The 16,991-nt window shown below is 42.4% G+C and overlaps 1 long non-coding RNA gene across 1 annotated transcript; it reads right to left on the reverse strand.

Moving 5' to 3' along the window:
* Nucleotides 1–6,690: 6,690 nt before the first annotated feature.
* LOC135910422 (uncharacterized) lies at nucleotides 6,691–9,915 on the reverse strand. The gene is made up of 3 exons (XR_010567063.2): nucleotides 9,900–9,915; nucleotides 7,811–7,867; nucleotides 6,691–6,750 (listed from the first exon to the last, which is right to left on the reverse strand). It is a non-coding gene; the product is annotated as an uncharacterized lncRNA (long non-coding RNA).
* Between the last annotated feature and the right edge of the window lie 7,076 nt (nucleotides 9,916–16,991).

A 16,991-nucleotide genomic window follows, 5' to 3' on the forward strand; every position in this document is an offset into this window, starting at 1 on the left:
ACATGAATAAGTTACATTAGGTGCCACATTTACAAATCACTCATACAATGTTCTTCTGATTTCCCTTATTCCAATCTTTAACTAAGCAAGCCTGACTGAGTTACATAAAGCCTCCCTACGGCTTGGCACATATACAGAATGAAGTGTTTCTATAAACACTGGAGGTCACGGACGGATGATTGACACATACCTCTTTTAATTCTTTTGTCTTTGTCATTATGATTATCTATCACAGTAGTTTGTAGAGTGAAACACTTCCAGATAATACACTATGTGCAACCAAGTGTGAATACCTGTTCTCGATTTTATTTATTTCTACCTTTCTCTGGTGTCCCGCTAAGGTAACAATGGCGCAAAGGATTGTCTTCCCAATGTATGCGTTCCCATACAACATGAGCAGATGATAAGCCACATTAATGGGGCGTGAAATAAAACATCTGTGTTTAACTTTCCGCTGCCGCTCCAATCTTGAGTGATTTTTTTTTTTGCTTTCTGTACACTAGCACAGGTGCTACGTAGTCCCCTTGGTGCCCAAAGCAACTCTCACACCCGAGCAGGATGTCCATTATTTTTTTAATTCTAAGCAAAACTCTGGTTATGGGGGACAATTGCGAACTTATATTTTTGCTTTGTATCTTAATTATGTTGTTGACCTTTAACTTTAGCCACTTCACTACTTTTCTGCAGGTGCAGACAAGCCATTGCACCAGTGCTAGGTTTTGAAAACACCAGAGCAGGGTAGAAAGCAAGAACAGATATTTATAATTTGGGTGCCCACTCTGCATTGCATGGATATGTTTCAATGAACAATAAAACTACTTGGTAGATAAACATATGAAAGATAAGGAAATTAAGCTCGAAGCCTACCATATCACTAACTGGGAATTTCATGTGTAAATGAAATTTTGCGATTCCCAGTGATGAAGAAACAGTTTTGACAATATGTGCCAAGGTCACCAACTCACTCATGCTCACAAAGGAAACAAAATAAAAACAAGCAAGATTAAAAGAAGTTCGAACTTGCAACATAAAGTGAGACACCTCGCATGGCTGATTTATGTATTTACTGAGCATAAATTACATCTGGCGCATAATCTGCTTGTACAAGATGATAAACAACGAGTTCTGTAAGCCTTGTGGGACAATTCTGTGTGAAAGAGAAATTTATTTGATCATTACCTTTTGGGTATGTGTATCTCAGAACTGGGGCTAGTCTGAGTTCTTACAAAGTAGACGTCATTGAGTACTGTAATTCTAATGCCTGCCACTGCTATAAATTTCTGTTAGTCGCACTGTCATGAAGCAGTTATTTTCAATAATTAGTGGCAGTCACCGCTGAAACACTCAGTACAAAACACGAAATAAATATATGCAGTTGGAATGTAAATGTCGAACAAAGTTATAATCAAGTCTACATTTCACAGAACTGTCTTTTTTTCTGTTAGTGTGCCAATACCATTTCTACATTCACAAACGTTTTTGTATTGCTCTCCTGACAAATGCAGGAAAATGCAGTCTTTAACTGAAGCCCTTGGAAAGACAGCCCAGAGTCGCTTTGACAAGAGGACTTCCCTTAAACTTTTGTCGCTATGTTGTAGGTCACTGTAGCAAGGGGAACATTTTGCTGATTGAATTTTACTCGAAATATTTTTATTATTTGTACTAGTGGTTTGAAAAGAGAGCCAATTGTAGAGTTCTTCATGCAGATTTTATATATTCCATTAGTTTTTGTTTAGCTGCTTCTCGAGTTATGTCCTACACAACAGCAAAATACATAGTCATATTTGCAGGCACTTTCTTGTGTATTAAATTTTCACAAAAAGCAGTGTGCTGCAGCTAACTCAGCTCTTTGTAGACTGCAAAGTGCCAATGTCTATTCAAACAGCATGTAAAGTTACTAGAAGTATGCAAGATTAGTAGGCAGGCAGACAGGCCTGCCTACTAATCTTGCATACTTCTCATGCTATTGTGAAAAAAAATTAGAATATACTTCAAAAACTTTTTCTCACAATAGCATGACAATAACCTTATGCACTTATAATTGTCCTATACTAACGAAATTTGGCATACATACTATTCAAGATATGCAGAATGCTGATATCTAATTGAAATTGCAATCTGTAAAATTATTTAATGTGGCCTAATATTTTTTGCATAGTTCCAGTAATTGTACAAGCCGTTTCGATAGGTGTCATCACTTTGCAGTATATACCTAGCTAAATAAGATACAGCATGAAGCTATTTCTGAAAATTTTATACACAGGAAAGTGCCCACAAGACTATTTTGCCACTGTGTAGGGCCATAACTAAAGAACAGCAGCTACACAAAAATCAATGACAATTCAAATCTAATAAAACACTTTATGAATGACAGTATATTCAAATCTCTAGTACAAATATATAAAAAAGTTGTTTTGAGGAGTATTTCCCCTTAATAAGTAGGTGTAAGTGTTTTCTACCAAAGTGTTAGAAAATGCCTTCAGGCATACCATGGGGAGCTTTATAGATAGCACACGCACGCATCTGCCTAAAAAGCCCCACACCCTGCTTGCATTCATTAGTCATTTTTGTTTCTGTTGTATGTCACCATTTGCATCCCTTAACATTGAGTGCGCAAAACCAAAAACAACCTAATACCGTATTTACTCGCATAATGATCGCACTCGCGTAATGATTGCACCCCTAAATTCTGATGTCAAAATTCAATTTTTGTATTTCTCGTGTAAGATTGCACCCCAAACTTGCCGCAGCGATATGTCATGTGCCAAGTCTAGATAATAATGATCGCGCTTACCATCTGTCAACTGCTATGCGAACAACTCTTCAAGGCAAACCAAGCAGTCTGCACGCACCAAACATTCTTAAGCAGATGCCCCATTTCATTCCTTCCATCACTTTCCGCACTTATATAACAAAAAAAAGCTACAACCAAACTTGCCTTTATTATGTGTAGGCTTTGTAATGGTTGTGGTCAACAAAAACAACAAAAAAGGCATCTTTCGTTTCTTCTCGTCTGCACTTGTGGGCATGCAACAAATCGCGAGTGGCAATGATAGCAGCCACGTTTACAGCGATACGTTAGAAGTGTACCCTATTCATTCGCCGACGTTTGTAACGCAGCTAAGATATTCGCCCACCCTTAGCGGAAACGTGCCATATTAGGATAGTGGTCAAGACAAATGCCGCAGTTTACGCAGCATGCCCGCCATGTGTTCCTATGTCACAGGCAGCTAACGCGCCCATCTGTTTCTGTCCCCTCAAAGTGGACATGGCTATGTAATTGCCGCAAACGTGCCGATATTATTCATTACTGATACGGAAGAAACTGTTTGAATGCACGTAATGTGCTCACGAAAAGAAAAAAAAATCGTGTTCGGCGTGTTCGGCTTGCTCTGCCGGCCACCATTCTTGTTTTGGTCTCCCACACTATTACAGCGCCATTCTACAGCGGCAGCCGCCTGCTTGACCTGTTGTCATCCCGTAACAAATGCGGGACGGAAAAAAAATTCTTTTCGCCAGAAATTTCACCAGCGTATTGATCGCACCCCTGAATTTGCATCATTTTTTTTCTCAGAAAAGTGCAATAATTATGCGAGTAAATACGGTATTCCACGTTCCATTCGTCTCGTTTTTTTTATTCAATTCGATTTGAAATTTACCATTCGGTATTCACACAGCCCTACTTTATAGATAAGCTGCAGAGTGTAGTGACAGCCAATCATTTTAATGAGTGCTCAAGAGGGCTCATACAGAAGCAGCCACCTCTTTGTTGACCTGTTGTCATCCCGTAGCAAATGCCAGAGGATATATTTTTGTTCTTTTTGTGGGAAATTTACCCAGCGTAATGATCGCATCTCTGAATTTGAGTCAATTTTTTTACAATAAAGTGCGATTATTATGCGAGTAAATAGGGTAACACACTGAATTTTTAGCCTGTAAAGGGGTTGTATACAAATGGGGGCAGCCAACTCTAGTGTGACAATAAATAAATATTTGTTCTCACAATGAAACCAGTCATAAAATATATCCTACAAATTTGGAAATGAATGCCCAAAGAACCTTGCTGATTGTCACATTAATTTCCTAAACAAGATCTTTTGATGTTTATAATTCCTAGTTTAATTCACTTTCTCTAGTAAATGGGCTCTGACCTAGACTATTCAGTGTAGGAGACTAACCCAAACCTGGAAGCCAATATTTAAATCTGAAATAAAGTCATTCATCCCACGACCACGTCACTGCTATGTCATCAGAAGCGTGCATCCATGGACATATAGTCTGTAAAATAATTTTTACATGATCTGTACTGTTCCTCTTGCACTAATAAATTAGGAAATGCGTTTGCTATTTAAAGCACTGCTGTAAACCTTTGTGTTTGAGAAATGCAATACTCAAAAGTGTAACACAACCAATGTGTACATGAAACCTACGATGCCTTTGACATTCGTCAGTGTGACAAATAGGCACTGAGAAATGCCAAGGGCATCATAGCTTTCTTGTTTCAAACCTTGTATGCGAGTATATTACTGGTATCTTTGGAGTGAAGGGAAGTCACATTATTATCAGACTTATGAGGGGAACTCGTGTTTCTCTAGTTTAATATTTTCTTTTTTGTGCTCCTATATTCTTTACTTTTCCAAAAATAATGGGTGTTTGAAATAAGTACTCTATATTGCTCCTAAATTTTCCCTGCACCAGAGCCCACGTTGGGTTACATTTCTTGAACACTTTGCAGCGCTGTATATTATCAAAAGGAAGAAAAACATGCCGTAAGTTTGCATTGTAGCTTTCTGTATAACAAGAAGTATGAACCTATCAATTACATAGACAAGTACAAAAGAACTATGAAAAACTGTGCATAAAGGCAGACATACATTATAATAGCAGGAATCGATGGCGAGAATTCTAATAGAAAGGAACCATTAAAAACTAGACACTAAAGACACATAATAATTATAATAACACAAGTATTTGCTAAGGATTTGAAGAGACAAAAAGAATGTCTCTTCAAATCACTCCACCCCAACATTCATCCATGGTTCGATGAGTGACCACAGCTGATGATGCGGTTTGGATAGGTGGAAGCTGAGTGCAGCTGTGAAATAGGTGGAACATGTTGAGGGTCACCAAAGGTTGCACGCTGGTTGCACAGCAGGTTGCCTCGATCTCCGGACTCACTCGACATCATGCGTTGAGCCTGGTTATAAGTTGTTTGCAAGAGGCCTGGCCCAAGTGTGTGGCACGGCTTGGGTAAAATTACGAGGCAACCTGAAAAACACAGATCCATATCTATAAGCAACAAAATATTCTCCATCATAGGGCAAACCTGAAGTTTACCATCGGCACATAGCAGATAATGAAAACAGACACAGGTCACCAAACTTGAGGTATACAGATGTGCAAAAGTGTAAATGAATGTGAAGAGCTGCTTATAGGACGGAATGTTCCATTCCATCTTTTGTAGATCAATAATAGTATCCTAACATAAATTCAAGTGTACTGGGCCCCCCCTAAAAAAAATAATGGGGTTTTACGTGCCAAAACCACTTTCTGATTATGAGGCACGCCGTAGTGGAGGACACCGGAAAGTTCGACCCCCTGAGGTTCTTTAATGTGCACCTTAATCTAAATACACGGGTGTTTTTGCATTTCACCCCCCTCGAAATGCGGCGGCCGTGGCCGGGGTTCAATCCTGCGACCTCGTGCTCAGCAGCCCAACACCATCGCCACTGAGCAACCACGGCGGGTATGGCCCTCCCTATTTCTGTAAGTAGGCTATTTCATGCGAGCTGTCCCGACCTGGCACACGACCACTTGAAATTTCTTCTCGAAAAACTGGAGGCCCTTCAATATAGGACAAATGTTAATTTCAAGAAATACTTGTGTAACGCACAAAACTATGCATCATAAAAGGCATAGCCAAAAAATTGGTTCCTTCATTAAGGGGGCCAAATTTTTCAGGACATTAAAGAGAGGCCTTACACCAAAAATTGAACTGCTTATTAGCCACTGCTCAGTTTATTATGGGTCATTAAAAATGGACAAAATGGCCTATTAACTTTATTTTCATAGAACTCGCTTACAGCAAAAGCTGCAAATTTATGTAATCCACATATTTAGGACTTGTGCTGCATGCAAAAACTGGTTTCAGGAAGATAAATTATGCAGCAGTGCACAGAGATGAGGATGAACTAGCAAAAAAAGTCAGTTTTGGTGTAAGTTTATCGGCATAATTACTATTGAGGCAGTCCTAGTAAATTTATGCCCAATAACATGTATGAAAGTAAACTGTATTGCTTTTAAATTGCCAAAGCTTTATCAAAGCAGTTTTGTGTCAAGCAAGAAAAAAAATTGTACAAGTGGTCTCCTACTAGTTTCAAAATTTGCATCGCATTTCGTCTAATCCACATAGCCTCTTGGCGGCTAAGGCAAAATGGATGGACTTGAGCATTCCTACACCGACAGCAGGGAGTCTAAAGTGCTTCGAAGTTAATTCTTTCATTGCTGAGTGGCTACAAGCAACTTCACTCATAAATTTGCCACTTAATTACATGTATTTACCTCGATCTTTCTGTCAGCTTCCAGCCTGCTTGGCATCATCACGAAGGCTAGTGGACCTAGTGGACGTAGTCAGGACACGGTGGTGGCAGGACGCAGTGGCAGGAGCCGCCAAAGGCTTCGCACTCCCTAGTGAACATAGTGAGGACACGGTGGTCGTAGGATGCAGGGGCGGGAGCCACCAGAGTGTACCTGCAGCAAATTTGCACAAACGCTCTTAGTCCTACCATGTCACAGTTTACAAGAACAATTCAGCTGTCTGTGTAACATGGATACCAATACAAATAAATGTAAACAGTTAGGTCCTACAACACAACTAGAACATCGACAAAGAAGAAATGGTACTTATGTTTATGAAAATCCAAGCAATGAAAAAAAATGTGCATCCGATTTGTGCGTGGAAGCTCAATGGTAACCTGAGCACATACCATCAAGTGATTTGCTAGTCAACTGCAAGCCTCTTAAAATGTCATTGTATATTTGTTTACATGCACTATGTTAAGCTGCAATAAAACAAGTTCAATATCTCTGAATATAAGTAAATCACGAAGTAATTCAATTATTGAATTCCAGTGGTCATTAATGCAACAAAGTGCAAGCTCTGAATGAAGCTGGCCAAACTGGGTAGTGACAAATAACAATGTGGTTCTCTACATCTTGTTTTTCTGGCTTTCGCTGTAGCTATAAAATACACAAGAAATTTCACATTCCTGACATTTAACCCTGCAAATTTTTATTCCATAATGCATAATACTTCAGCAACAGCACTAATGCTGTCTTTCAATCGTAAATAGTGATAGAACAAGAAATTTTACTGGAGCCAATGTTTGGCAAGAAAACTTATCTCCTTCTCTTTGTCGAAACATTGGCTCCAGCGATGCTCCTTGTTCTACGGCTCTTATCATTTCAAGTCTCTGTCTTCCTGTGAACCTCTGTACTTTCAATGTTGTATCAATTAAATTGTAATAACGGAGAATTAGTAAATGTAGCTGATGAAGAATTTGTGCTTGTTGGTAGATAATGACAGAGTAACTGCGCAACATAGAGATACGAACAAAGGAGGGTTATGTGTGTCGTCTCCTACAGCCATGTTTCTCTCTTTTGGACGATTACTCTATCTAGATGTAAAAGTATTACCCTTTGCACAATAATGCTGAAATGAAAAAGGCCAGGAAAGTGGACACAAAAATTAAAACAAATAGCATCATATGCTAATGAGATATGCAAAAGTGCCTGCTACGATCTGTCTCACCCATAACGTGCTGGATAAGATGGCGTCTTCTTCTGGATGTTGCCATTTCTTGAATACCTAAAATAAACTACATTTCAACATTACAAAGATACAAAGAACAACAGCAGTAGCAGTGGAGATAATGCATTGTTTAATAAAAGAAAGTAAACTAATCACTGATGCACCGCAGACGAAATTTCCTTTATTAAATTAGTAGAAAAATACACCACACCTCATTTCATTCAATGATGTGAGCGTTTCTTGGTACAAGAAAAAAAGGTATTTCTGCATGAAAACCGTAAAATAATCATAGCATTCTACTTTTACAAAATACGCTACAGTGACAAAGCCAACTACGGCTGTATATACTTAAAATTGTTACAGTGAAAGCTCGTTAATTCGAACTTCAATAATTCGAATTTATGGATAATTCGAACTGTACGATTTGGTCCGGCCAAGCTCCACAAAAGTCTATGTATAAAAAAGTCCGTTAATTCGAACGCGAGAAGGTTCCCTCACGGATAATTCGAACTACGCTCACCTGGCACACGGCCAGAGAAAAGCGCCTACTGCCTACACACAAGGCTGTATTGCCTCCGAAACGGAGTGAACGGCGACAGAAGGCAAAATCGGGAAAAAATCTAACCGACGCGGTGTCAGCCAGAAGGCAGTGGCGGCTGCCGCCTCTCCGTTCTACGTAACCTCCAAGACTTCTTGCCCGTTGCGAATCTCGGAGGCTTTGCAAATCTTGTACAGCTGCTAATGTTGAACGGAGATGGCACGGCAAGCGCCAAAACACAGCGAATCAAGTACGTCGCAGCTGCGCTTGCAATCAAGAACCAACGAATCAGGGCCTTCGCCACCTTCACATGTTCAGCGTCTTTGTCTCGGCAGTCTTCATCGGTTGTGCACCTCTGTTTTCAGCTTAGGAGGTATCGGCCGTCGCGAATCATTGTGATAGTGTTAAGCCGCGGCTAACGTTCGTTTCGGTGGACATCGGTGGAGTGGCACAGTCGGACCCAGAGCTTCGACTTGAAGATGGCGTGCGCCAGCGGCACACGCCATCACTTTCTGACACGCCAAATTTCTGACATGCCTTACTGCTTCCAAATCGCATTGTACTGTTGCTCTCCTTCACTTTCGTTAGTTCGAACTTTCGTTAATTCGAACTGAAGCGGCTTCCCCTTGCGGTTCGAATTAACGAGCTTTTACTGTATATGCACCTTACAATAGCCAAGACAGGATAAACTTGGATTCATGTGCAGCTCACCGGGAGATACAACTTTGCAATCAACTCATTTCTGCTTGCCAAATATCTGCACTAACCTAAGACTACAAATAAAAAGATCCTCTTTTTCATAAAACACCGGACTCAAAATAGAAAATCCAATAGGAATAGCACAAATTCTCTACACAACACAGCCAGGTTTTGTGCGCCTAGTAGGATTTCCTATATAAAGGTTGCAGCAAATTCATGCTTTTAAATATTTACAACCGTGAAAATAAAGATGACATAAAAAATAATAGCATTATACATCGGCTTATACTGTAAGCCAATGTGTTTCCGACTTGACGCCAAATGCACGTTTAATTTGTTCTGTTTCAGCGCTTTTAAAGGGTTGTGTCTGTTCGCTCGTGCATGCAGCCGCCTTACTGCTACGAAAATATCTGTGGTGCCACATCGCCTGACACTGCCATACAGCGTGGTAGCGTTTTTATTATTCGCGGTAATATATCTAAAGCGCTAGTAAATCTTCAGAATAGACTACTGTTTTTTCGACAACCTGTCTTCGCCAGCGAAAGTCACACTGGTCACACTACACTTCCAAGTTACGCAGTACTTGGTATTCTACGGATTTTTCGATGCGACAGGCCACTCGTCATTGGAGTCGTTAAGAAAGGTTTTTATCTATGGCAGTACAGCTTTGCTATAATTCCATATGCTATCCTGAGGCTTCCGTCTGTCAGTAGTATTGTCGCATACATACGCCCACGCATGCCTAAGAAACGTCTGTGAACTGCCAAGAGAAACGTGGCGCAAAATGTAGCCGTGCCGGAAGGGCCGATTACGCGCCGTTTGTAAATTCGGAACAAAAGCTGATGTGCTTACCTGAGAGGTTAAGAGAATTATGGCACAGGTCACTCTCCGCTGGTAGTCTTTCGTATGCATCTGGTCGTCTCTGCGTTGCGATCTCCCATATCACAAGGAAAATGCAGTGCAAAACGCAACACTTCCGGCGAGCTGCGCTTGCTCGATGTCGGCAAAGACGAAATCGGCGACACGCCGCTGCTGGCGGCAGTCGTCCTCGTCGCAATCACACAGCACGGACAGAAGTTCCCACCGTAACTTGCCACAACGCCTGGTTGCAGTCGCCCCTAACGCAGCGCTTTCAGAACCACTCCATAGAATAAAGAACCACCACTCGACGACAACGTACTCGCGCGAGATGCAACACAACTGAAAAATGGCGTCATACTATTGACGGCTTCGGCTTTGGATCATTTGAATCCGCACAACTAGTTTCGGTTTTTTTTCCTTGCGTTGAAACAAAAACTGTTTTGCTCACTGATAATTTTACGTCACGTAAGTAGTGCTCTCGAATGAAACAGCCGTGAATTTAACGTGCGTCTTGAAATACCCGCTACGTTCAGTTCGCAGAAGCAAAATTTGCTCGTCCGAGTGCGGTTACGTTTGAAATATCTATCGTTGGGCTGTCGGAGCGTGCTCGAAGTGGGAAGACTCGGCGTAATTGTTCTTAATTTGCTTAGCTATAACGGTGCGGCTGCCCTTGATCTCTGTCGAGTGCAGTTTGCTCTGATGTAAGGTATAACTACAAAGCCGCCGACGTTACTGAATAATCTAGTGCACCTGAAGCTGCCAGAACTCCGGTATTTTCTCCACAATTTCTTGCGACTGCGTTCCGCTGTCACCGAATGCGAGCGTAGTGTTTGACGGAGATTTAGCAACACATTTTCCCGAAATGTCGTTCACTGTATCACGACGTGGAGAAGCAGCGTTGTTGGTCCTCAGTAAAATTTTCTGTTCATTGCGAATTTTACGATAGCAGTTATATGGGCACAACCGTTGAAATATATCTGTCGGTTTTACTGCGAGCTTACGTATAAAGTCAAGTGCGATAAGATCCCATCCCGCGCTGTTGACAAGTGGCTAAGGAGGTCACGTGATAAAGCGCGCGCAAGCCGGGAGAGGGAGGCGCTAGTTTAGCGCGCTTCTCCCCCTCTAGCCGTTGCTCTAGCCCGGTCTTGCGCCACCCTCGCTCTGTTTTGGAGATAATTTCCTATGGATGCAAAGCTGGGGGGGGGGGAAGGTAAGGGGGGGCTTAGAAAGCGCAAATTTTCGGAGACGCTTTGAAGGAAGAGGCAGCAGAAGCGTTCGGTCCGCTCTGCTCGCGCCCTTCATCACGCCAACGCTGTGACAGCGAGTGTTCGCCGTCATTGAGTGAGATCTGTTGATGTTTGCACGTGCGCGCGTGACCCAGTGCTTGCTAATTTCAGGAGTAAGCGAATGTTTACTGCAGTTTATTCAGCCGATGAAACTACGAACCTTGGTTCGTGCAATAGTTCGTGCAGTGGTTGATGCAGCATTGGGCTGAAACTGCTGTGTTATTGTTTTTTATATTTCTAGGGGGTTCCAAAGCAGTGTTGCGTACACTAATATTTGTTTCTGGTCGCGGAATGCAACGCACTGCGGTAGCCCAGTGGCTTTGGTGTTGCGCTGCTGAGCTCGAGGTGACGGGTCCAACCACAACCGCGGCAGGCACATTCCAACGGGGTCAGAATGCGAAAATACGCGTATACCGTGTATTCCGTACACGTTAAATAACCCGAGCTGCTGAAAATAAATCTGCAGCTTTCCATTACCGTGCGCCTCCTAACAAGATCTTGATTTTTGAACTTAAATTTTCAAAATTTAATTTTAAGCCGCGGAATTACACTTACAATCGACACTGTTGAGGGCGCCTACTGAACTTGTTATCTCGTTGCTGTGCTCTCTTTAGTAGCCAATACTTTTTTTTAGATTTACTTATGGTCAGACTCCAGTGTGGCAAATCCAGGTCTTCCTTAGCATAGGAAACCAGCTATCGCTTAAGCGTGCGAGGTATCAACAAACATGGTCAAGGAAAATCAATATATAGAGTTCGAAGTAATTGCAGAACATGACAAGGATGAAAGAATGATACACCGCATTACAACCAGGACAGGAACCTGAGGGCCTGCCTAAAACAGAAGAGTTTATCTGGTATTTCTTCTCCTTCATTAAAATCTTTCTCTCGCCAGACTCATCTCAAATATCAGAGGAATGGCGATCTTCCACGACGACTCTTCGCGTGCTATTGAGAGTCAAACGACCCATGCGCAAATGTTGACTCTTGTTTTCTGACTCTACTCGCGTAAAAGTGGGTCTTCGGAAGAAAAAAGAGAGTCAAGTTGCCGTGACTCACTTTTTACTCTCTTTTTTCTTAGAGTGTATATTAACAAGCAGGATGTCGGGCACGCGCAGGTAGCCATGAACACATCTCACTCGATGAGCGCAGAAGCTCGTTGTCAAAATGCTGGAGTAAGGAATCGTGGCAGCAGCAGCGATCGAACTGACCTTCCTGTATCTCTCGCTTCAGCGCGAACGAAACGTCGAAAGCACAGCGCATACGAAACTACTGGCACTACGCGTACTCTGCAAACATCGCATATCGCTTTCCTGATACGGTACCCGCACGGCCATGCCATAAGCAGCAGCCGCCGGCCGGAACAGAACATGTCCCTCCTTCGCCTCACCCCAGTGCCTCGCGTGCGACAGGACACGGCGCACTTCCGGCCCACCTTCCTCACTCGCACTCGTGATATTTAGCCCTTTTCGCTGGCTCACGCACGCAAGCTTTCACTCGCACACGCTGCATACGGCGGGCGGCGACGATTTCATCGCCCTTGGACTTTATACGGAACCTCACGGCAACGGCGACTGCAGAAATGGAAGAAACTGCCTAATTCAATGGCACTGACCGGGCCATAACATAAATTTTCAAACAGGTGTCCCAATAGAGAGAAGCGGGACAGGGACACCATGTCACAGTGAATATCAAATTCTTGAGGCGTAGGGCCCTGCGCCTAACGTCACCTGAAGTATCTCTCAAAGAGGACAAAAGTAGAGTGTATAATAACCCCTTTTTTACGATAGCGAGCTTGAAATTTACCTCCTCCAGTGCACAACATCTGCAGGCTTGGAGTGGCGCCTGTGACCGGCAAAAGATGCCCAGAGAGAGCGGGGCTATACTAATCCAGGTACAACCAAATTCGGAAACCCCACTAAGCTTCAACAAGACAATACCTCAACAGAACAGAAATTGGCCTCCCTGGTGCAGTATTCGGCCACTCATTCCCAAATGACACACTCAATTACCGAACGCCCCTCAGTTCCAAGCAGCTGCGGAGCACCTGGCCAAGGCGGTGGCCGACCTGTAACGCAGCAGAGGGTGCTAAGAATCTCTTGGTCCGGACAGGCCGCCAATGAAAACTGTCCCTTGCAAATTTAAATCCAAACCCTCTCCAGTGAGGCCAGCTTAGCAGGACTCTTTGAGGCACAATCAGACATTGTTTGGGGATATCACCGGCCTTAGTGAGTTTACAACTGGTGAGACTTACACATTGCTGAATAACGGACATGTCGTCTGCTATAGAGGTCTTCTTGGCAAGAAGCAATACAGGGCAGTATTCCTAATTCATAAGTAAATAGCGGGCAACATTGAGGAATTCTGCAGCATGAATGAGAGGGTAGCGGTAGTCGTAATCAAACTTAATATGATGTATAGATTAAAGGTAGTACAAGACTACACTCCAACATCCAGTCACGAAGATGAGGAAGTAGATCAGTTCTATGAAGATGTTGAAACAGTGATGATAAAAGTGCATACTCAGTATACTTTAGTAATGGGCAACTTCAATGCAAAAGTGGGAAAAAAGCAAGCTGGTGAACAAGCAATTGGCAACTACGGCGTCGATTCTAGGAACGCTAGAAGGAAGGTGCTGGTAGAATTTGCAGAAAGAATAAGCTTCGAATAATGAGCACCTTTTTCAGGAAGCGTAGCAACAAAAAGTGGACCTGGAAAAACCTTAATGGTGAAACAAGAAATGATATTGATTTCATAGTTTCCGTTGTTCCCAGCATAGTTCGGTATGTAGAAGTGAAAGGTAGCGTAAAAGGCATTGATCATAGGTTAGTGAGCGCTAGGATTCACGTCAATTTGAAGACAGAAAGAGTGAATTGGACAAGAAGAAACAGGTCAACGTAGAAGTAGTAAGGGCAAAAGCAAACGAATTCAGGCTTGTGCTTGCCAACAAATATGCAACCTTAGAACAGAGAGATGAAGATGACATAAAGATAAGGAATGAAACCGTAACTAGGCTGGCTACAGAGGCAGCAATTGAAGTGGTGGGCACGGCACCAAGGCAAGCAGTAGGCAAGCTCTCCCAAGCAACAACGGACCTAATAAAGAGATGACAAGAAGGAAAGTGTCCAACGCAAGAGATAAGATAGAATTTGAGCGACTGTCAAAACTGATCAATAATGCGGAAATAAGTGATATTAGAAATTCTAACGTGAGAAAGACTGAAGAAGCTGTAAGAAATGGACGGAGCCTGAAATTATTGGGAAAGAAACTTGGCACAGAAAAAACGAAGATGTATGCACTGAAAGATAAGCAGGGTAATATCATCAACAATCTCGAAGATGCAGTAAAAGAAGCGGAAGAATTCTATGCTGAACTGTGCAATACTCAGAGGAGTCAGGATACCTCCATTAGAAACAGTATACTGATAAGGATACAGAAACTCCCCCCATAACTAGCGATGAGGTGAGAAGGGCCTTGCAAGACATGAAATGAGGAAGAACGGCAGGAGGAGATGGAATAACAGCCGATTTAATCAAAGGTGGAGGAGACATAACGCTTGGAAAACTGTCGGCTCGTTATACGAGGTGTCTATCGACTGCAAGGGTCCCAGAAGACTGGAAAAATGCAAGCATTATACTAATCCTTAAAAAGGGAGACGTTAAAGAATTGACAAATTCTAGGCCCATTTGCTTACTCTCAGTACTATATATATTATTTACCAAAATAATCTCCAATAGAATAAAGGCAACACAGGACTTCAGTCAACGAAAAGAACAGACTGGCTTCAGGAAGGGATGATCTACAGTGGATCACATCCATGTCATTAATCAGGTTATCGAGAAATACGCATTGTACAATAAACTTCTCTATATGGGTATCATAGATTACGAAAAGGGAATTGACTCAGTAGAGATACCAGCAGTCATAGAAGCATTACGTTATCAAGGAGTACAGAACGCTTCCGTAAATAGCTTGGAAAATATCTACAGAGATTCTACAGCTGCCTTAATTCTACTCAAGAAAGGCAAGAAGATGCCTGTAAACAAAGGGGTCAGACATGGAGACACGATATCTCCAATGGTATTCACTGCGTGCTATTCAAGCTATTAAGCTGGGAAGGGTCGACGGCGAATATGTCAGCAACCTTCGGTTTTCCGATGACATTGTTCTATTCAGCAACAATGCAGACGAGCTAGAACAAATGATTCAGGACCTTAACAGAGAGAGCGTAAGAGTGGGGTTGATGGTTAGACAATGATAATGATTAATAGTCGGGCAAAGGAACAAGAGTTTAGGAGCGCTAGTCAGTGTCGACAGTTTCTGAAGGAGTGTACGTTTACCTAGATCAATTAATCACAGGGAACCCTGATCAGGAGAAGGACATTTTTAGAAGAAGGTCAACTTTCCGTTGACAAAGAAAAGCGCTGGGCAGATGCCACTGACGTCATTGTTTAAATAAGTTGAAAGGAAGCAACATCTCAGGGCATAGCCAGAAGACGACGTAGCGTAGCGAGCGCAGTATCACCATCAGGCGAGAGAACTGAAAAAATGTCTCGAACTGTAAAGGATTTCGTACTGAAACGGGTCTCAAATGAAAAGAGAGGTTTAAGTGAAGTTATCGAGGTAAACAACCACTGCACAAACTCAGTAAGCTCACCCGACCAGATGTGAAACGCATTGCTCATTTTTCCCTAGTGCACGATCCACATGCAGTTCAAGAGCATGCCCACTCGCACGAAAGGCCCGCAGAACTTGCGACCTTTAAGCAGAGTGCGGTCGCCCACGCGAAAACATTGTGAGCAGCCAGCAGCAACAGTAAGTAGTCTCGAATAGTTTACCGTTCCGTACTCCTCGCATAAGGACGTATTCGCTTTTTCGCGGGTTGTAGGATGTGTTTCTTAAAAGTCCGGTATCAAAGACAAGCTGCCAAACATTTGTGCTATATTGAATCGCGACACAGATCCCTTCACATAATTTCACAGGAACTACATGGATAATTAAAGTATGGCTGAAGCGGCTGACGAAAGGTCACGAAGCGTATGCTTCTTAGTGGCTCAGAAGCTATCTTGCAAAATTGTTTTCCGCTATAGGTTGCGGGCTCCAGTTGCGGGTAGTATTGAATTCTTTAGTAGTCTCTACTCTTCGCGAAAGGACGCATCAAGTCTACGATTGTTCGCGAGTTGAAGGATACGTGCATTAAACTACGATATAAAACACGGTGGCAAACATTTGTTTCATTCTGAATCAGGATACTGGTACCGTCCCCTCTGTTCACACCATCGAAATGGATAAATAAAATATTCCTCAAAGCCAATGACAAAAGGTCACGAAGCCCATGCTTCTAAATCGCTAAGAATCGATCGCGCAATTTTTTTAAACCTTTTCTCGCTACAAACCGGGACATCGCCTAGCAGATTCATTTAATAATTGACTTCCTGCACAGAAAAGGGGAATGCGTGGGCATTTGAAGGGAGGATATCTTCTTACCAAGCTACAATTGTGCAATAAATTAACCTGATATGCAAATAAGACAAGCTTGCAAAATGTAAGAAAATAAGTGCATTTCTTTTTGTTCTTCTTTTTTTGAAGCCCAAATCTTGTTGGCGTAGCAACAAATTAAACGTACGGTGACTCCGAGACGAAATCCGCTGCTTCGACGTGAGACATGGTGGGCATAAGTTTGCTGGGGTAGAGAGAAAAAGAATGGCGATGTCAACATTTTCTTGTTATCCTGAGATATTATTTTTGTTTTCTTTTCAATGGTCTTAGACTGTGTTCTTATTGGATTATCTTGTTTA

This window comes from Dermacentor albipictus, chromosome 5 (assembly GCF_038994185.2).
Source record: "Dermacentor albipictus isolate Rhodes 1998 colony chromosome 5, USDA_Dalb.pri_finalv2, whole genome shotgun sequence".
In the NCBI taxonomy this organism is placed as follows: domain Eukaryota; kingdom Metazoa; phylum Arthropoda; class Arachnida; order Ixodida; family Ixodidae; genus Dermacentor; species Dermacentor albipictus.